This window comes from Myotis yumanensis, unplaced genomic scaffold, assembly GCF_028538775.1.
Source record: "Myotis yumanensis isolate MYYU_CA2020_CCGP unplaced genomic scaffold, mMyoYum1.0.hap1 SCAF_3, whole genome shotgun sequence".
Taxonomy (NCBI): Eukaryota; Metazoa; Chordata; class Mammalia; order Chiroptera; family Vespertilionidae; genus Myotis; species Myotis yumanensis.
Genome location: NW_027223754.1, coordinates 116,396,218 through 116,419,095, shown reverse-complemented (window position 1 = coordinate 116,419,095; position 22,878 = coordinate 116,396,218).

Below are 22,878 nucleotides of genomic sequence, written 5' to 3'. Positions count from 1 at the left end.
TGTTTGTTGGACACACGACTTAGGCTAGGCTGATGCTTGGCATTATTTTGTGACATGAGCCTTATTTCATGTAATTAGCACCTCGGACCCACAAGGCAGGCACCCACCATTCCACAGTTTGTCGATGGGGAACGCGTAAGGAAGTGACAAGACCATACGAGGTGCCAGTGTGGGCTGAGCCTCGGCCTTCTCAGTCACTCCCCAAGGGCTCACTGTGGGCCGAGCCTCAACAGGTGACACATTAACTCCATATTCAGCACCACCCCATGGGGAAGGTGCAGTGACCATCCCACATCACAGGGAGGAGCAGGGGCTCCAGGAAGGGACTGGCCCAAGGTCACAGTGTAGGATCCACACCCTCCTCCCCCCTGGCTCTGCCTCTGCGGTGACCTCAGCACTCTCCCTCCTCCTCACTGCAGGCCCAGCAGGAGGGCTCATCAGGTCATGGCCCCAGCAGGAAGCCAAGGCCGGAGGTGGGAAAGGCCCTGTGCCTTTCAGAGGCCGGCTCTCTCGGCACCCGTGCACTGCAGAATTCTTGGGTCCTGGTCTGGGGAGCTGTGTTTTACAAGCTCTCCAGGTGATTCTTACGAGCACTAACGTTTGTGAGCCATAGCAGTGTAAATTGCCTTTCCGAACTGCCCGCAACACCATTTTTCTCTGGCTGTTCACTGCCCGTCAGACATAGGAGTGTGCACTGGAAGGAGATGAGAACAGACAGCCAAAATATGCACAGGGGTTCTCTCTGGAGGGTGACTGACGGGGGCTTTCATTTTCATGCTATTATGTTTCTTGTAGAATATTGTTTAGCATGTGAATAACTCAGAAGAACCTGCACTGTTAGAACCTCTGCCTTGCAATGGATGAAGGAAAAGCGGGATGTCACCTGGAAGGACCACAGAACAGGATGCGACAGCCAGGAGGACAGCCATGCACTATGCTGAGTACTTTCCGGCTCACAGGGCCCCACGGGACTCTAGCCTGGAGTGTGTGCAGCCAGGCTTTGCAGGCACAGGACTGATTTGGACACATTTTTCATATTTGAAAAAGGAAGACTGTTGGTGGGTCCCCAGTGCCCAGGAAGGACTGGGTTTTGATCCTGAGGAGTTTGGAAGCAGTGAGGGACTCAGTGCCCCGAGAGGGCATTTATGTTCCTAGTTCACTGAGTTTTAAGAAACTCCCAGACTTTTATCTGCCCTAGTTTGAGGCAGGGAAAAGGTGAAGTGACATTTGAGGCCTTTCCCCAGCTTTATGCCCACGGTGCCTGCACAGCCTCCAGCCCTGGAGCAGGAAGTCAACGGTCTTGCTCAAGAACCAGTGTGACGGGTGGCGAGGCCGTGACATGGCTGCCCCCCAAGGCTGCTGCAGACGCCGGGCCAACGTCCACACTGGAGGTTGGAGCTGTAATAACGTGTGGTTGACTGATGCCGAGACCTCGAATGAGGCTGGCTCTGCTCTGAAGAGCAGGTCTCGGCCACCACTCGTCCCACCACTCTTCCGCTGACCTGGAGAAGAGGGGACACACAGCTCCCTGAGCTCACTAGTCAGAGGCTCCTTTCAGGACCAGTGGCAGTCCTTGCTCAGAGTGACTGCCAGGGCTCCTCACCGAGCTCCACAAAGCGTGGGCAAAGCTCATCCTCCCGCCCCAGTGGGCATTTGCTCAGGTGGGAGGAGCAGGGTCAGCCCAGACACGCAGGCGCCGAGGGCAGTGTGGGATCCAGGGCCCTCCCCACTGCGGAGCCCTGCTCACACCAGGGACTCCCTCCGGAGCCATAATCCATTACTCTAACTTCCTTGGTTTGTCAGTTTTTCCTATCGGCAGCCATGTTCCAGTTAGGAGAGCAGCTTTCTAGAACTTTCCTGCTCAGCTCTGGCTCTCTTCCTCTTCCATACCTGCTCCCCTCTGCATACCTCACCTCTGGCGCCTGGGAAGGGGGACAAACTCAGCCTCTGATTTTCTCCATAAAAGCCACCATCATCAGCTACACGTCCTTCTTGAGAACTCAGAAGGGAAACAGCTGGTGAACTTAAGGGATGCCTGGCGGCTGTGAGGGAGGAAAGACCAGGACTCAGGACACCTGAGTCCCAGGCCCTGGACCAGACCCAGTCACCCCCAGGTAGTCACCCCTTCTCCTGTCAGGTCACCTGCCTGCCGGCCATTCCCAGCATCCCAGGCGGCATGTGGAGTCCACCCTGGCCACCGCACCCACAGCCCTGCAGCATGGTGGTCAGCAATCCTATATAATAAAAGCATAATATGCAAATGACCAGTTGGGGGGGGGGGTGGGGGGGTGAGGTCAGGGCTGGCAAGCAGGCAGTGCCAGGCCAGCCAAGGCGCATGCCAGCGGGAAGAGGGAGGGAATGGCAATGGGGGAGGGGGGAAGGTGGCAGTGACCAGCGGCGATGGAGGGGCGATCGGCAGGGTGGGGGAGGCTGCTCGCCAGCCAGTGCCAGCCCCTGATCAGCCAGCCAGTTGCCTCCTGCAGAGGGAGGCCAGATTTCGGCTTGACATCCATCCCCTGAGGGCTCCTGGACTGTGAGAGGGCACAGGCTGGGCTGAGGGACTCCCCCTGAGTGCATGAATTTTTGTGCACCAGGCCTCTCGTCAATTTATAATGGTCATTGCTTCCACAGAGATCTCTTCCCCCCGCCAACTTATAATTTAAATCGTCTTCACTTAGAAAAAGAGCTGTGTGTTTTGGGGCCCAAAGGGAGTAGTAACATCAGCAGGATAAAAATCTAGAGGAAAGGGGTTGGCTCTACTCTGTGCTCTCCTTACAAACGCTGCATAAACAGCACCCAGGGCCCGAGTTTTATGGAGCCTCCTGTGTGCACTTCCCAAGATGTCCCCTGCATATCACAGCCTCCACAGTTTAGCTAAAGCTGCAGAGCTAAGCAGCAGCTGGGCCAACCGCCCCCACATCAACCTGGACGCCATGCGGCTGCATTCCCTGAGCTCCTGGGAGTCGTAGCCCTTCAGGGAATGACAAGCAGGAGGCCACGGCACAGGCTGCTCCCGCCTCTGGCTGGGGACGCTGCTCAGCCTCGTTCCAGCAGCTCTCAGTGCATTGTTTCCATTTGATATCTGTTGGTTTTCACAAAACACATTTCATCCAGTCTTTCCATCTAACAGGCATTTCAAGTGAGGCTATTTGTCCCGTAGCCATTTTTGAAGGAGTAGAACAATTCTGATGGAATCTGAGACCTCAGTAAGCAATGCCAAGCTACACCTTGGGCTCAAAAGTGGTTCCCACCACCATCTTGAATAAAATGGTGAAACCCGAAAGTGTCCAAACGCTCAGACCTTCTGCAATGCTTGAAAGATTGTTGTGAAATTTGGTTTTCAAGTAGGTTTTTAAGTAGGTCCCCAAAGCACCACAAATGCCACCAGGAGACGGCCCAGTGCCAATGGTAAAGGAAGTGAGTAGTGGGTTTTCCACACAGGACAGGCCTGCTGGCTGGAGGCCGTCTGAGAAGCCTACGTCCAGACACTGTCCCCGGTGTTTGGTGAGGAGGGGAGCAGAGTTTTCAGGTAAATCGTTTTGAGGGGGGGGAGGGCCAAAGAGAAAGGGGTGCCAACTGCCTGCGGTGTTCTAGTCCGTCTTGTTAGTGGCATAAAAAATGCAAGGTCCCCAAGATACTGTCAGTAGTCTGCATTCAAAGTCCTACTGGAACCGAGGCTGTCCCCTGTACCTCCTCAGTCTCACTCCTCACAACAGCAAACCTATCGCCAGGGCTGAAGTCAGAGAGGCTGACTATTGCATAAAGCAGAGGGGCCCTGCAGGGCAACGCGTCCTCCTCACCTCTGCTCACACAGCTAGGAGCCTCGTCCTACACAGTCCCTTCCAGTCACATCCAGTTGTTCCCACATGTATGTGAAATAAGAATTAATCTGCAGAATGGTTTCACCAAAGTCATTTCACTGTGCTTTATGTGGTTCAAGGGAATTTCAAAGGTAATTTTGGTCAAGCATCATCTTTACGAATCTAACGTGGGCGTAGATGCCTCCAGACGGTACTTGGGACACTGATGATGTGGAGCCCTGCTTGCTCTCTTTTCCTGGGATGCACATCCCCCCAAACCTGAAAGGCCCATCTGGTGTTTTCTGCTGCTTCTGCAGTCAAATACAGAGAAGGAAAAGGACAGGAGGAGATCATGCCTGAACACTTAGGAGATTTTTTTTTTCTTTCTGTCCTTTGCATACATATTTCCAGGTCAAAAAAATAATACATCATCCTACAATGTAAAAAAAAGAAAAAGAAAGAAAGGAAATTCAGGACGCATGAAACGTCCCAGGCGCCGCTCAGTCTGCGGCTAGCCCACGGTTATCTCTGACCGTCCACTGGCAGTTGGAAGCATTACAGCGCGCTGATAACCAGAAATGAGTAAGCACTATGGCCGTTCAGAATGTCACCCTGAAGCACCAATAAAAAGCTCATAAACTTCTGGGCTGGCATCGTTATGTGGCCAGCGTGCTGATGAAGGAAAGTTTACATTACACGTCTTCAGGTTACAAATGACTATTTAATCAGCATTCTCCCCACCTAATATGGGCTGCTTGGCCCTCAGGCCAGGCCAGCTCAGAGCATTCCACACCCGCTGCCAGGCCTTTCGATTCCTGGAAAATGGAACTCGGTGAACTGAAATTCCTGGAGCGGTTTGCGCAGAGCTGAGCTGCAGGAGCATTAAATCAGACGCTAAGTTGTCGGTGCCTCGGCGGATCCCAGGGTCTGGACCCACTCCTGTTGGAAATGAGGGCCCAGCTTGCTCCAGGGGAGGGAGAGGCTGGCAGAGGTTTGTGACCGCAGTCAGGGCAGAACCCCTGGCACCGGGAAGGCCGCCACCGCCTGGTCATCCTGACGGACAAGAGATTGTTGCCATTTAATAAAGAGATGTTTGGGGGAAATATTGTCAATTCATTTTAAAATTGAGGGACTAGAATGAGATCTCTTGAGCACCCCTCTCTCCCCTCCTACCTCCCCACCTCTTGGTGCTCACACACCCAGACAGGGCCTCTGCCCTCGCATGTGGGGCTGCGCCATGGCCATCCCAGCAGAGTGCAGGCTTCCGGAGACTCACGCTGACCCCGAGGCTGCACGTTCTCCCACAACATCAGCAAGTGGTCAGTAAGGAGGCTTCCCAGTGATAATCATGACCATTTTTTTCTTCTTTATTTCTCTTGGTATAATTTACAGATAATAAAGTGCATAATTCTGAAGAGCACTTTACATCTGTACACATCTGTACAACCACAGCTGGATGAAGAGCATTTCCAGTCCCCCAGAGGCCGCCATGCACCCCTCCCCAGTCACCCCGCCCTCTGTGCACCCAGACCGGAGGAAACACTGCTCTGACGTCTGTCACCACAGATTTGGGTCGTCTGGCTGTGAACTTGGTATAAATGGAATCACACACAGGTACTCTATGTGCCTGGCTTTTTCCTCACCTTATGCCTGTCATATTCACCCACATTGGTGTGTGTAGTGTGATGAATTCTTTTCAAGGATGACTGGTTTTTGTTTTTTAATGAATTAGGTTGGTCCTTATATGGCCCTCACTTTTCTGCTATTCCTGATCCCCCTTCTCCTTCTCTGTTCACATCAGCATGTGAACTTGTCCTCACCCCGTGATTTGGTAAGGATGGAAATATGGGTCCCAGGAATCCATTGTGATACAGAGAAAATCCGCGTGAGTGCACTCCCACACACACAGACATGTACCTCCGTCCTCACAGGCTTTAGTGGGGCTCATATAAGGGCTTAGCCTCAGCTCCAGGAATGTGAGGCATTGCAACACGTTCCTGGAAGCCTCTTTGGAAATGCCTTCCCCGAAGGAGTCTAACAATTGGAGAGGATCCAAGTTGGTCATGGAGTCTGGAGGAAGAGTTATATTTAGGTCTTAGGTCATTGAAATGCTGTCTCCCTTCTGAGGCAGGGGTTGGAGTAGCAGCCAGCAGACAACAGTGCCATGGCTTGATGTTGGCTGTGAAACAAGATGGAAAGTGAACAGGAGGTAACGAAGCGCAAAAAAGAAAAGAAAGAGGAAGGAAGGAAGGAAGGAAGGAAGGAAGGAAGGAAGGAAGGAAGGAAGGGAGAGAGGAAAGGAGGGAGGAAAGGAGAGAGGGAAGGAGGGAAACAAAGAAGGAAAATGTGAAAAGGTGCTCCCTGTGGCCCACTGCAAAGAGAGGTCAATGATAAATTAAGGTAGAGGGGGGAGGAAATGACTAGACATGAAAGTGGGGTGGTAATAGGAAGAAACCAACTTTTTATTTATTTTTTGTTTGTTTGTTTATGTTGATTTCAGAGAGGAAGGGAGAGGGAGAGAGAGATAGAAACATCGATGATGGGAGAGAATCATTGATCAGCTGCCTCTTGCACATCTCCTACTGGGATCAAGCCCACAACCCTGGGATATGCCCTTGACCAGAATCAAACCTGGGACCCTTCATTCCACAGGCTGATGTTCTACTCACTGAGTCAAACCAGCTAGAGCAAGAAACTGACTTTTTAATTAAAAACAACCATGGGTACTGTATATACATACAGAAACACATAACTATACAAAGTGTAACTATAAGGTTGACCACTAGATGTCAGACAAAGACAAGCTATTTTCTGAAGCAAAACCACCAAGGGATTAATTCCTCTGAACAGAAACTTGTAGAACAACTCAGAGGTGTGTGACCCACTTGTCAAATAAGGCAATCTACATCGTTACATCCTAATAAGCAAAAGGCCCTATAGGAAATATAACTCCTTTCTCAGCTTTTGACTCTAAATACATTTAACTAGATATTGGAAGTTAGGAAAGATATGCTAAATTAGAAAAACAGTATAGTTTGAGCTGTAGTGCTTTGGGGATTTTTTTGAAGCTAAGAAAACTAAATTGCGGGGTACTGTCTTTGCAGCACAAGACCTCCAAACATTATCTCCACTTTGTCGTCAGTAAGAAGAACTTACTGAGGTTCTTCTGTGTCCTGGCTCCCCTGGAGAGCATAGAGGCCCTGAGGCACGGTCTCTGCCTTCTAGCTGTGAATTCCTCACTCATAGTTCCATAGAGCACCTAGAGCAGTGATGGCGAACCTTTTGAGCTCAGCGTGTCAGCATTTTGAAAAACCCTAACTTAACTCTGGTGCCATGCCACATATAGAAATGTTTTGATATTTGCAACCATAGTAAAACAAAGATTTATATTTTTGATATTTATTTTATATATTTAAATGCCATTTAACAAAGAAAAATCAACCCCAAAAAATGAGTTCGCGTGTCATAGGTTCGCCATCACTGACCTAGAGCAAGGAAATTCACTACTGGGTCTCCTGCCCTGAGGATTGCTTAGCTCATGGAAGGATTTTAATAAATATGCTTTGCTTCTGTCATCTTGTACCTAAGAACCAGCTAACAAGTAGGGGATATTGCTCCAAATCCAACATTAGATAATTAACCACTAAATTTGTGCAGTTCAAGCATATTACATTTTCTGTCTCCTTGTTCCCAGGTTCCTTGTACAGCTAGAACCAGGATCTTGTGATTTTTGTACCACTTCCTGAGCAGTCCTTCTGCATGGCCCTGTGAGAAGTACAGTGTACATTCTCTCTCTTCATTTTCACAATTCAATGAAGCAGTTGTCATTTTTCCCACTATCCAGATTAAAAAACTGAGGTTTGAAAAGGTTCGATTTGCCCACAGTTACAGACGATTGAGCTTGTCTTTTAAATAAGGTAGTGGCAACAGGGTGTGTCTAATACTGCACATGGCATAGGAGTCAGTGTGGCCAATGCCTGAGCCACACTCTGTTTAAGATGAAGATGCCTGTTTGGTTCGGCGAGTGCGGCCATCTACAAGGAATGGAGCACATCGAGTAGTGGCATGCCTTAGATGTGTAACTCTTGCCCAAAAGCCTGATGCACGGACTTCTGGGCAATACATCCTCCGGGATGCTCGCTGTTGCCATGGCTACGAGAAGCAGAAGTATCCACTGAGCCATGCCGGCTGAGCTCCACTCCTGAATGGATTGTTCAACCTCAAGGATTCCTAGAGATGGTTAAGAGAAAGGATACCACTTAACCAAAACCCTGATAAAATTAAATAATCAGATCTTTGGTATGTCACCAGACATCTCAGCTCAAGACGGAAGTATTTGTAAAGGAGAACCTTTGAAATATGGACATTTTCTCATGTTTTCCTCCTCAAATCTCCCATATCTGTGCTCAGCCCTCTTCCTGCTCCCAATCTCTTCTCTTGTTTTATGTCTTCAAAGGAAATGTACTCAGCAAACCCCTGGATGTCCCTGGCAGCAACAGTGATACTAAACCCATCCTCCGCTTTGTAAGCATTCATGGTGCCTGATGCCCCAGGCAATGAAATCAGACCCCGGGCCAGCAGGTTTGCACAGCAGTTTGTTCAAACCCAGGCTGCTGCAGGATCTGAAAGTCCAAGAGGACCGTGTCGGGCACACTGCCTTTCCCTCTCCCTGTGCGTCCCATTTAGTCTTCAAAATGAGCTTCCCGTTAAAAGACTAGCTCTCCGTGGGGCTGTAGAGATCTTAAAGGCATCGAGTTGACATTGTAAAAAAATATTTTTAAATTTATTTCAGAGAGGAAAGGAGAGGGAGAGATAGAAACATCAATGATGAAAGAGAATCATTGATTGGCTGCCTCCTGCAGGGCCCACACTGGCTATCGAGCCCACAACCCGGGCTTGTGTTCTGACCAGGAATCGAATCATGACCTCCTGGTTCATAGGTCTATGCTCAACCATTGAGCCACACCAGCCAGGCTCGAGTTGACATCTTCAGTCACTGTAACAAGGAAATCATAGATTTGAGAGACAGGCTGTCTTTCTGTGGGGTCAATTGAAAGATGTTGCAAAGTATTATGATTAAGAGCAGGGACTTAGGAGCCAGGATGTCTGGGCTCCTTTCCTGATTCTGTTGTTGGCCTCAAACAAGTCAGTCTCTCTGTTTACCTCAGTAAAAGGGGGTGATAGTGATGGTGATAATGAGAGCACCCTCCTTTTAGAGTTGCAAGAGGACTAAAGAATGAGCTACTATTTGTAAAGAACTTAGAACAATATGACACATTCCACTCATGAATGTTCAATCGACATCAAACCTTAGTAAAAGAACCCAATTCAAACCTTATTAAAATAACACAATGCAAACCTCTCAGATTCTGCGTTGAACTCATGAACCATAGCTCCCTGCAGAGTAACTGTTAAGAAGAGTACAAATTTCTGAGCACAGATTGAATATGGAGCTGAATACACATCACTAATTCAGAGAAGGCCTCTGCCCTTCACCTCCCATGAGAGGTTCAGCCTCCATTCTCTTGAGACCTGTTGCTTCTCTGATCTCTGCTGCTGCTCAGATATCAAGGGCACTTGTCTCTTCAGCCCCGTTTCCAATGATCTTTTTGTTCAAGCTGCTCTTAGTTTCTCCCAGTAAACAGTTTGCCTCCTATTACAACCCCAGTCCAGTCCAAGCCAATGAACATTTATTAAGCATCTACTAGCCCAAAGCACTAAGAGGAAAGCAAAGATGTTCCTCCCCACCCTTCCTCTCAAGCAAGATGTGTGCAGGGCTCATTGAGTTACCATGTGAAATGGAGCAAGCAACCTGGCTGAGACCCAAAGCGCTGCAGGCAGGCACACAGGGGACGGAACAGCAGGTGGCCACACAGAGGTGACCTTTGGTCCACGCCTTCAATGGTGAGATTTCAATAAAGGAGGCCCTGGCCTGGGAGCGGGGGAGGTGCGAGGTATTTATTTATTCAGTAAACATGAGAGGCATAGCCTGTCTCTCATAAGTGCCTACCATGTTCCAGGTGTTAGGTTTGTTCCCTGCTTAGCCACCTACTAGCTGTATGACCTTGGATAGTTTACAACCTCTCTGTGCCCCAGTCTCCTCGTGTATAAAATGGGGAGCATGATAATGTCTAAATATCTATCTCATAATAAGATATATCTCTAGATTCAAGTGCTCTTAGAACAGCGTCTGCTATATAGTACTAGTAGGCGCTCAATAAAGGCTTGCTAAGATTCTTGTTGTTGTTGAACATTGAACAAATAGTTGCTTTAGATACACGATCTGCCATCAGGAAGCTCACAGATATTGCTAGAGCCACAGACATGCAAACAAACAATTACACTGCACGCAGTCTCCTGGGAGAGATGTCCAGCGACATTTTTTGTGACCGCCCCCTCTCAAATTCTTTCGAATGAAAATGCCTTTCTGCGTTCCCGGCTTTCTCATAAACTACGTTAATGACATCCATGGAGCCGTGGAGGCAGCCAGGTGGCCCGCCTGTTGACCTCCCCAGGTCCAGGCGCAAGCAGATGCCACCACATATGTAAACACAAGAACAAACCAACAAAACAAAACCACGACAGGACAGAGGGCAGGAGACAGATCTGAAAAGCAATCATAATACAGAATGGCAGAAAGGGAGGCAAGGACATTTTAGTAAAAGATAGAAAGGCAGTTAGCTGTGGGTGCGCAGCGCTGCTCGGTGTATAATCACTAACATGCTTCGGGCTCTTGTCTGGTCTCATGCATTCCCAGATACTGCAGTTATCAATAGCTCTGAAATGTTCACCTCCAGCCCAGACCTACCTGTGAGGTTCCTAAATCATGCAAGCGTCTCCAAAGGAATATTAGGGTCATCTCAAACTTCGCATGTCCCCGAATTGACTCATTGTCTCCCCCTCGAGCCTGGGGCTTCCCTCCCGCTCTTCCCTGCTGCCCAAGCCAGAACCCCATGTCCTCCTGGCCCCCTGACCCCTGCCTCCCACAGCGGGAGGTCAGCATTGAATCCTGTCCGACCACCCTGAGCTCTTTACACTTCTCCCAGCACCTCTCGTCCCCTGAACACCCATGTTTCACCTCCAGGATCTAGGCCAACCACATATTTTATGAATTTCCCTGTCCATATGTTCCCATCACTCCAATTTTCTTACTTATTTTTTTGTCCTGTCGTATAGATTCCTGGCGGTCACTTTGGGGACTATAAGTAAGCACATCAGAGAACACGTGTACATCATTATGGGCCTGATCTTCATAACCATCAAGTAAAATGGTGGGCAGGTGGTCTTAGCACCATTTACAGATGAGAAACCTGAGGCAGGCAGGTGCCCGGCGACGGTTCAGTCACTGAGCAGAGCTGGGGTGGGAACTGGGTAGCTGGCTTGTCACCTCCCAGTGCCTCCCAGTGCCCCATCCCGCCACTGTGTACCCGCATTTCTAGGGAAACGTCACCCCAGCCTCGCGTCTATAATCTGTGGGGTCAACAACAAGAGGAGGCCACTCCTTTCCTTGTGATACAGGCAGGGCCAGAGTGGACAAGGTGAAAAAATACATAAAATAACATTTAAAAGGGCTCTGACCTGGCATCGCCCTAATCCAGGCAGACTCCTCCCTACCCAGGTTCTTCCACATGGTGGGTTCATATAAATAATTACCGATTACTCCCCCTGACCTCGAACCTTAATTCCAGTCTAGTTTCCACCTTCCTCCAAAGTCGTTCCTCTTCGTGATAGATGAGGAAGTTAATGTGAGAGGAAAGAAACCAGGGTCAGTGCTGCATGAGGCCCCGCCCGGCAGGAATCCAGGGTTACACAAACCCGACCTGAAGCTGGTCAGCCAGGCCTCCATCTCCTCTGTGGCCCCTGTGAGCGGGTCCATCCCAGGCCCTCTCCTGCCCCCTCTCCTGCCTCCTCTCCTGCCTCCTCTCCTGCCCCCTCTCCTGCCCCCTCTCCTGCTCCCTCTCCTGCCCCCTCTCCTGCCCCCTCTCCTGCCCCCTCTCCTGTCCCCTCTCCTGCCCCCTCTCCTGACTCCTCTCCTGTCCCCTCTCCTGCCCCCTCTCCTGCTCCCTCTCCTGCCCCCTCTCCTGCCCCCTCTCCTGCCTCCTCTCCTGCCTCCTCTCTGCTCCCTCTCCTGCCCCCTCTCCTGCCCCCTCTCCTGCCCCCTCTCCTGCTCCCTCTCCTACCCCCTCTCCTGCCCCCTCTCCTGCCCCCTCTCCTGCTCCCTCTCCTGCCCCCTCTCCTGCTCCCTCTCCTGCCCCCTCTCCTGCCCCCTCTCCTGCCCCCTCTCCTGCTCCCTCTCCTGCCTCCTCTCCTGCCTCCTCTCCTGCCCCAACTCCACCCAGCTGCCAAGGGCCACTCCCATAGGAAAGGACTCCTCACCCAGGGTCCATGGAGCCCCAAGGGCTATGGACAGAGTCAGGATGTTCGTGAACTTGGATGAAGAAAAAAAATTACATTTTCATTTTCACTCACCTTGAACTGCAACTTATTTCCCATAAATTATTAGTGGAACTAGTGACAGACACGAACCACAGTCGTAACAACAGTGGCTGGGTTGCTGTCACCGATAGGAACTAGGAATTTTCATGTCGCATTATGATAGTTGCAGACAGCTCAAAACATCATTCACACTCAGCATTCTTCAAACTGTGGGTACTCTTAGACCCGTAGTTAAAGTGTGGTATTTAATGCATTAATAAAGAAGCACATGCATTGCTATTTCATAAATTTATTTTTAAAATATGTTTATAACTGCATTTGAATACAATTAGTTCCCTTGGTGATCCTATGCACTTAATCTTATGCACATAAACACTTCAGTCCAGAACGGGTCCATGGATGTCCCCAGGCTGCCACACGGGCCTGTGGCCCCAGCAGTTGGAACCCCTGCTCAAGCCCCAGCGACATCCCACAGTCCGGCTTTACTCCACCCTGCCTCCACCTGTTTGCTTTTAAACCGCCATTACAGGGATGGGGGTTGGAGTAAATTAACATTTCTGAACTGTGGGCTCCTCCTTCTGGCCACACAAGATGGCCAAGAACCCCTTGGTGGGATCCCCGCTTATTAATTCTGCAAGAGGTGTTTTGGGTGGGGTGTTGAAGCTGAGTCCTGAGGAGATGGGGCCACCTGCTGGACTCTCAGGGACCCTCAGGAAGATTTGGGGTCACACAGGACTGCTGGAAGTCTAGAATCAGAGAAACTTCACATTGCTTTAAGTGGCCATCTGGTGCTTTGTACCCAAGTGTTGCCCTCACCCTGCGGGACACTGCGTTCCCTGGGAAGGAATTCAGGGCTAAGGAATTGGGATAAACATGCGCAGGTTCCAGCAGGCATGTGTCCTGTCCTGTCCTTTCCATACAAGCACATGTCCAACCATCTGAGACTCCCAGGCAGCAGGCAAAGACCCTGTGCTCAGAGCCTCTTCCTGTGGATCAGCCAGAAACAAAGCCAGGATCGGCCCTGGAAGGAGTGCCTGAGATGGGAGGAAGACCAGGCGCTGTGCATGTGTGACCGCCATGCCTCTCTTGGCAGCCCCAGCTGCCTGGGTGGTGGCTCACCTGGCCTTCATCGTTCATCCCAAGATGTTACTTCTATCATGTCCTCGGGGGCCACTGTCTCCACCCGCTGTACTGTCCCAATAGACTCAAGTTCAGCTCATAAAAATAACCTAGGAGAGCAAATACCCTTAGGTGTTCTTTGTTCTTTGAACACATGGGCAAGGGTATGGAGAAGGCGCAGCTCTTCAGCACTCCTTGGATAATCTCAAAAGTACCTAGAGCTCTGATTAGATACCCCAGCACCCCAAGGCCCAGTCAGGTTGACACTTGAAATTAACCATAGCATCATTAAACATGAACTCCCACATCTACCCTCCACCCCCACCCTCTGGCAACCACCATGCTACTTCCTGTCTCTATGAATTTGACTACTTTGGGTACCTCATATAAGTGATATCATACAGAAATTGTCCTTTAGGGTCTATGGTAATTCTATATTTAATTTTTTGAGGAATTACCAAATTATTTTCTGCAGTGGCCATAATACAGTCCCACCAACAGTGCACAGGGGTTCAATTTCTCCACATGTTCACCCATACTTATTTTCTTGTGTTTTTTGTTTGTTTTGATAATAGCCATCCTAACAGGTGTGAGATGATACCTCATTGTAGTTTTTATTCTGATTTCCCTAATAATTAGTGATGCTGAACATCTTTTCATGTGCTTCACAGCCGTTTGTATATCTTCTTTAAAGAAGACATCTACTCAAGTCCTTTGCCCACTTATGAACTGCACAGTTTGTTTGTATTTTGTTCTTGAGTTTTAGTTCTCTATATATTCTGGGTATTAATCCCTAATCAGCTATATGGCTTGCAAATGTTTTCTCCCATTCTGTGGGTTGCCTATTACTCATTGATAGTGTCTTTTGATGCACAACAGTTTTTAATTTTCATAAAGCTCAATTTGAATAATTTTTACATTGTTGCCTGTGCCTTTCTTTGATATCACATCCAAGAAATCATTGCCAAGTCTAATGTCGTGAAACTTTCTTCCTATATTTTCTTTTAAAAGTTTTATAGTTTTAGCTCTTAAGTTTAGGTCCTTGGTCCACTTTTGTATAAGGTGTTAAGTAAGGGTCCAGTTTGTCCTGCACCTTTTGTTGAAAAGACTGTCTTTTCCCCATTGGATGTCTCCTGGCACCTTGGTGAAAATCATTTGACCATATATGCATGAGTTTATTTCTGGGCTCTTTCTTCAATTTCATTGGTCTACTATGTCTACCTTTATGCCAGTATCACATTATTTTGATTGTTGTAGCTTTTTAATAAGTTTGAAATCAGGAAGTGTGAGTCCTCCAACTTTGTTCTTTTTCAAGATTATTTTGTCCGTATCGTATCTTAAGCCTTAGTTTCACCACTTGTAAAACGAGGATCGTAGCTGCACCTGCCTCCCTGGATCGTGTGTATTAGAAGAGGTAAAATGTGTAAAGCACTTAGTACTTTCAGGGAATATAGTAAGTCACATATCAAATTTTTCTATTAATACAAAATGCTATAAAAATTCTTTAATGAGTTATTGCCTTTTCCAAATTAACAACTGTACTATGTCTTTCGTGCTTAGCCCACACCTTCTAGGAAGCCTAAGCCAGTCTCCCAGTGTTTACTGGCCCTGTATCAGCATAAACAACCGAGACTGGAGCAGTCAAGCTGGCGCTCAAACCGCAGCTCATCCACATAACAGCTGTGTGACCGCGGTTGAAACTCACTCTCTCCAGCTTTTGTTTTTTTATATTTGAAATGAGCATAATACCTCCCTCTGGGTCTCCTGGGGGAGAGGGGGTAAATTAAATAATGTGTGTGAAAACCCCCGTACCATACATTGCACACAGTAAGCACTAAGTAAGTTCTGTATTCCTCCCTCCCCGCTTCTCTTTCCCCATTTTAGTTCTGCTCTAGACAGCTTGTTTCCTTGCTTTTCTGCTTTTTCTATGAGAAAGACACAGGAGAATTCTCTCTTTAAAGAAATAAGAAACATTTGTTTGGCCCAAATAGGGGCTAACAATGCAAGGTCCAACGCTTGAGAAAGCACTGAGTCCATAAGGGCTTGAGGGACTGACCGTCAGCCTAAGGGTCACCACGCCCAGGGGCTCTGCCAGCCATGGAAGACCTCAGGACTGCACAGGCAGGCACATCTCAACCAAGGGGTTCATTCATGTATTTTTGTATTTGTTCATCAGGGAATAGTTACTGAAGATCTACCACCCAGGCTTGTTCCCACCAGGAATCCCTGCTCATGGGAAAAAAGATTAACACAAAAATACATAGAGCAATGCATGCAGTGTGGATGGAGCTGGGTTTAGCAGCAGCCTCAATTTGTTTTCTTTTCTTGAACTTCCTTCAGAAAGAACATTCAAAATAGCATAAAAATTATAGCCCGGCCAGCATGGCTCAGTGTTTGAGACTCGACCTATGAACCAGGAGGTCACGGTTCAATTCCCAGTCAGGGCACATGCCCAGGTTGTGGGCTTGATCCCCAATGTGGGATATGCAGCAGGCAGCCGATCAATGATTCTCTCCCATCATTGATGTTTCTATCTCTCTCCCTCTCCCTTCCTCTCTGAAACCAATAAAAATGTATTTTTAAAAAATTACAAGTGAATTAAGTCCAAGTGACAGAGCTACATTTGTCAGGCCTGCTCCCATTGTGTTTAGGACCCCGGCCCAAGTGGCAGATTGTTTGGGAAAGTGCTCAGTACTCTCACAGGGGCTGTGCATGAGCTTGACTGTGGAGTGATCCCAGGAAATGAGCCGGCAGTTTCCTCCTCTCTGCTGCCCAGACATGAGATAAGGAGAAAACCACCATATGTGCCCATGAAGTTCAGAGGCCAGGGTCAAGCTCAAGGTCCTTCTTTGTGTTTCCTCGTCACTTGCTATGTTTAAGTCTTCATTCTGTGAAATAATGTGTGGTCATTGTTTTGGAAACACATCTCCTGATTCTGACATAAAAGGATGTGTTTGGCACCTTGCTTCATTTCAAAGGTAAAGCCAGTAAACATGGGTGATGTATTGATGTGAGCAGGAATAACACTCCCCATGGCCCCTTTCTTATCACTGTGGGCTATTAAATACTGTACTAAACCTTGAAAGAAGGTGAATAGAGTTGCTCTGTTAAATTAATTAACAAATTGTCCTATCTATGAGCTAACCAATAGATTATCTTATATAATCCTAATATATAAAAAGCCAGGGGCCATTACGACCAAAACAACTGGACGGATGACCGTACAGCAGGCTGCATGGGGCGACCAGGCCGGCAAGGGTGTTAGTGAGGGACAACCAAACGACTGAACAGCAGGCTGTGTGGGGCAACCAGGCCGGCAGGGGGGAGGCAGTTGGGGGCAACCAGGCCTGCAGTGGGGACAGTTAGGGGTGATCAGGCAGGCAGGCAGGCAGGTGAGCAGTTAGGAGCCAGCAGTCCCACATTGTGAAAGGAATGTCCCCCGAGGGGTTCCAGATTGGAGAGGGTGCAGGCTGGGCTGAGGGGACCCCTCGCCCCCGTGCATGAATTTCGTGCACCAGGCCTCTAGTATTCTATAATACTAAACAATGAGATCATTTTTAAAAATGACTTCATATTATTCTAAATTTGAGGGAGGGAAGCTATTTACAGATTCTACAGTAACCTCGACTTTTCATCCAATACTTCAAAATATAATTCTTTTTTTTTAATCTTTATTGTTGAAAGTATTACATAGGTCCCTCTTATTCCCCCATTAACGTCTTTCAGTCCGCTCCTGTCCCACCCCAGGCCCTCACCACCTCATTGTCTGTGTCCATGGGTTATGCATATATGCATACAAGTTCATGGGTTGAGCTCTTCCTATCTGCCCTACCCTGTCTTCCCTCTGAGGTTCAACAGTCTGTTCATGCGTCTATGTCTCTGAGTCTATTTTTGGTCATCAGTGTATATGGTTCATTAGATTCCACATCTGAGTAAAATCATGTGATACTTATCTTTCTCTGACCAGCTTATTTCACTTAGCATGATACTCTCCAGGTCCATCCATGCTATTGCAAATGGTAAGAGCCCTTTCTTTTTTATTGCTGTGTAGAATTCCATTGTGTAAATGTACCCAAAATATACTTCTAATGTTTCAGATGTATTAATATACTTAAATATATAATTTTTTTACTCACCAAATAGAAAAACCAATGCCTATAAATCACTCATAAATCCTGAGGCCATGTGAAGACGATGGTTTACAACAAAATGTGGAGACTGAAATTTACTAAATTGTTAGTAAAACACACAGACACACAGATAGAAACACATACACACACAGCCCACATCCCACACCATCGCTTAAGAGATATTTACTAGTAATCTGTATTCTTTGCCATATCATTCAGTTTTACATACTTAGTCAAGCTCTGAATGATGGTGAAACAAGTCTACTAACCTTAGGAAGCTTTAGAGAATTCTTCAGTGTGGTTGGATTTTTAACTTCAGGAAGCACAGAGCAGCCTTAGTTCTCTTTTTTTTTGCTACTCACATAATATCTTCTACCCACAAAGGATTCCACATATGGTTCATCCAGCACATGTGGAAAGTGAAAGTGGTGTCGATGGCCAATAAAAGCAATAAGCAGCAGAGTATAAATCAATCTAGGCATCTGGATCCTGGCTGCTATGCCCTTGGGAGGATGACCAGTCATCTTCCGGTATTTGGGGTACTTTTCTCAGACCCTAAGTTGCCGTTTCAGAGTCTGAGACCCACCTAGGATAAAAAGAACCAGAGAGGTACATGAAAACTGACATGAAACAATGGCCAAAAAATGTTTTAAAATGCAAACAATTCATAGATCATCATGTAGTGTGGGCTCATTTCTGCACAATGCTTGCATGTGTTAATGTGTGTATATATATATTTGGAGAATATCACCAAAATATATAAATTTAGAGATTATCACCAAAATGTAATACGTGGATATTTCTTTGAAGCACAATTTTAAGATACTGTAAGTGTTTATTTTACTTTGATATTTAATTTTTTTATAATGAGCATGTACTAGTTCTGAAATCAGAAAAAAAGTTTTTTTAATTTTAAAGAAAAAATATGCCAAATAAATTTAAAGCCATAATTTTTACATGTGATCAGGCATGGTTTTATTAATGGCAGAATGAGTGACTAAAAATAAGATTATATTTCCCCAAAGAAATACAGACAAGCCCTGTTTATTTCCTCATATCCTTATTTTTTATGGCTCAAAGAATATATGATAGTTAATAGGGTCCTATTTTTCAAAGGTGATGATAATTGCTTAGCCTTGATATGAAGGAACTAAGCAAATGAATCAGACGAGTTAAATAATTTCAATGTCTAAAATTATAAATTTAATCAAAGTTTATATCAGGATTTTCACTTATTGTGAGGTTCACTGCTGGGCTCTACCTCATTTTCCTCTTATTTTTTAAAAAATATTGCCTACACAGTTCTATTCTCCTATGTCATTCAATGACAAATCATAAGCATTTCTACACATTGTTAGAAAATTTCAGAAACAGGCTTTACTAGCTGTGCAGTAAACAATAATAGCTGTGGAGTAAACAACTATGTCTTGGTTGATTGAACTACTTGTCTTTTAGGTCTTACATTAGCTTTTAGATGTAATCATTATTTATTCATCAGTTCATTCATTTACCAGTTCAACAAATACTTTTTGTGTACTGGCTGTGCACCAGGCACTGTGATAAGCACTGGGGATGCAGCAATCAATAAGCAGACGTCTCCCCAGTGATGGAGCTTGTGGTCTAGTGCAAGACAAATATCAACCAGCCAAGTGCCTGCATTGTCACACACTATACTGACCACTTGGACAAAGAGTAGAGTTTGATGACAGGTTACAATTGGGAACCTGAATTCTATGGGCTGAATTGTGTCGTTTCCCCCCTCCCCCGACCCAAAAAAATGGATATGTTGAAGCCCTAACCTCAGTGCCTCAGAATGGAGCTGAAATTTGGAAATAGGGTCACTGATGTTAAGATGAGGTCATTAAGGTGGGGCTTAAAAAAGAGGGAAATTTGGACACAGAGACACACATGGGGAGAAGCTATGTGAATATGAAGATGGTCATCTCCAACCCAAGGAGAGAGAACCATCCCGGATTCTCCCTCTCAGCTCTCAGAAGGCACCAATCCTGCTGGCACCTTGATCTCAGACTTCTGGCCTCCAGAACTTGAGGGAATAAATTTCTGTTGCTTCAGCCCCCCAGTCTGTGGTATTTTGTTACAGAAGCCACAGAAGGTGGCTTTTCTGAAGAAGTGACATTAAGTTACGATCTGACAGATGAGGAGGACTCGTCAGGAGAAGAGAAGAGAGAACCATGAGCCGAAATGAAGATGAGGGGGCTAAGGCCGCTGTGAATCCCTCACCCTTAACCAGCACACAGATGTTGTCTCTTCTTCGTCAGTCATTTTTGGCCTCTCTGACCTTGGGATGTTTGCAATTCCAGAATACTGGATGCCTATCCAATGGATCTCAGATTTCAAATAGGAACGCTCTGCCTCATTGTAGTCATCCCACTACTAAACAGAAGCCCTGTGCGGAGACACATCAGACTCCTTCAGTTAGGTTTTCTGTCAAATTTTGTGAGAAATGTTGAACAAAAACCAATTACAGAAGCTAAATAAATTTAACATTTTTATTTTAAAAAACAAGCCTCAGATATAACTTTTATCTCCTTTCCTGGGCTAAATCCAAGGATGCTCTGAGGTGGTTAGGATAGGAAGTCAGCAGTTCCTGGCTTGGTAAGGAGCCACCAATGCATTTACTCGCCAAAACCCAGGTCCTCCCGGTCACTCCGACTCCTCATCAAACCAGTCACCAAACGTTGATCATGTGTCTCCTCCATGGCTCTCAGGTCTGTCCTTCACTCCATCCCACGGCCTCAGCTAAGTCTTGTCACGCCAGGATTGCTACCAAGCATCCCCATTTCTCTCTTTCTTCTGACCATTCTCCTGGCTTCTGAGGGAGGGATTGTGATATAGCACAAGACTGTTCCCATTCTCAACAGCACCCTTAGCACCTTTGGGTGCAAGAATGGCTTCTCAGCACGGCACCTCCCGGGCCCCCATACCTCCAGGCTCCAGACCTGCAAACAGCTCATGGAATAGACGTGATTTGTTCCTATTGGTCCGATTGCACCAGCGACTCTCTCTGCCTGTCTTAAATATAGGTTTTATTATTATTCAGGTAAGTCATAAAGAGATCAGGAGTCAACTGCCATTGATAAGATACTCTGTTACTCACAGTTCCCAGGAGGAGGGGACAGGCCATGCCATGCAGGGCCACATGCAGGTCATTCGGGATGCCGCGGGCCAGGGGAAAAGGTGGGCGAGAGCCTTGAATGCTGTTTCTGTGGGAAGGAGCAGGTGAGGCAGGGCAAACAGGCTTAGGACTGGCTGGTTTGAGTAGTTTCAGCAGGCTCCTGGCATAGGAACGGTCTGTAGTTGTCTGGTACCTGCCCTGAGTGGATAGTGGCCCTGGGTGTGAGAGCTCCATGGGGGAGGTGGGGGGAGGGCTCTGGGCTGAATGGTTTGCTTATGAAAGACAATTCCTGGACAAGTCTTTTGCTTTCCCTAGGAATCAGCTAACCTGGGAGGGCTGGTCTCCTCCTGATCAGCAAGGCTCCAGATGTCAACACATTAAGAAACTACGACCCGTGGTTAACACGGCCTGAAAAGCCGCTCCCTTCATCCCTGGCACAACTGGTGGGCAGCATTCACAGCATAAGGCTCTGGAGGTTCCCATGTGACCTGAGGTCAGCCAGGGAGCCTCTCTGAGCCTCGGTTCCCCTTCTGTGGAGGGGTCACGGGGCAAAATGTGGGTGATGCGGCCAGCGCTGCGGGTACGCAATCAGCACTGAAGGAATGTCAGCTTCCTCCTCTCCAGGCTTGTCCTTCCAAGAAACAGCTCAGGCGCTCCTTCTCCAGGGCGTTCTCCAATCCCTTGGTCGGGAGGATTTGTTCCCCCTCGGACCCCATGGCTGCCTCTCAGCACTGCCACACCTGGATTGGACCTGTCTTCCCGCCAGACGGGAGGTCTTTGAGGGCAGGCACAGGTCCTCCGGATCTGAATCCCAAGGGCCCACCACAGACCTTGGCTCCTGGTCACAGGGGCTTGCTCAGCAAACGTTTGCAAAGTAAATGAACTCACTATGGCTTTGCCATTTCCACTGCCCCCCAAAGGCATGTTCCCTCTGGGAACAGACACTGTGCTTCCTCATCCTGAGTCCCCTGTACTTCCCTCTGCTTGAAGTCAGACCAAGCCCTCAGCACATCTGCACATGGGGCACCAGCTGGCGGGAGCATGTCAGCTGCGGGTTGATCGCCCAAGCACCTGAGCAGTGAGCCGCCAGTGCAGCTGGAGAGCTCCCGCTAATGAGGGAGGCATGTGCCTCAGCCGCTGGGGAATAAACAGCACCATCTCCTCCCCTCTGCCTTCCCAAGAGAGTCCCTGGGCTCCAGCCTGGACAGCTGGCTCCCAGCTCCATCCCTGGGAGCCCCACACTTATCCCAGAATAAAGCCAGGCTGCTTTTGCAGAAAACCTCGGTGCATAGACTCAGATGGCATTGCATTCTAGCGAGGGAGAAATATCACATTTTTATAATTTTTTTAACGCTTTTATTGATTTCAGAGAGGAAGGGAGAGGGAGAGAGAGAAACATCAACGATGAGAGAGAATCACTTATGGTCTGCCTCCTGCACACCCCCTGATGGGGGTCGAGCCCACAACCCAGGCATGTGCCCTAACCGGGAATTGAACTGTGACCTCCTGGTCCATAGGTCGACACTCAACCACTGACCCACAGCAGCCGGACTTGATCATTTCTCAATAAGAAAGTGCCATAAACACACTTAGGTTCCATAGTCTAACTAGTAGTGTTCCATCATGGCTCCATCCCTGTCAAGTTTTATTCGCATTCTACTCAGCTTCTAAAATGACAGCCAGAGCCGGAGCTGCTGGGTGCGGTGCACAGACCCTCGCCAGTGCAGGGCGAGGGCAGGGGACTCTCAGCTCCAGGAGCTCTTATTGTGAGGCCTTCTCTTTGCCTAAGCTGTCTGTTGCGTTGTGACATTTGTTCCTAGGGAAGAGGGAGGAGAGAAGAGGAGGGAGAGGTAGCTTCCTCCCCCCCCCACCCCTCCCCACCCCCCACATGCAGCTGCTTTTGATATGTGTGTTCTCTGGAGGGCGAGGGGGTGGGATGGGAAGGAGAGACAGCTGCTGCACCAACAGGCCTCAGAATTCTCTAATCCCACCCCTGGCATCCTGCCCCACTAGCGCCTCAGCTGCCCAGAGCCCTTGATGCCGGTTGGCAGAGCACCATTCATTCGGTCTTAGCCGCATGCATTCAGCTGTTAGTACGTGCCAGACAGTGGACAGCAGAGGAGGGCACAAAGCATAAAAATAGGTTTCCCTCAAGGCGCTCGGGTTCTAACTGAAGAGTCAACTTAGTAAACATGCAAATAAAACATGACCAATAACGGATATCAGAAGTACCCGGATTCAATCTGGAGGGAGTCGG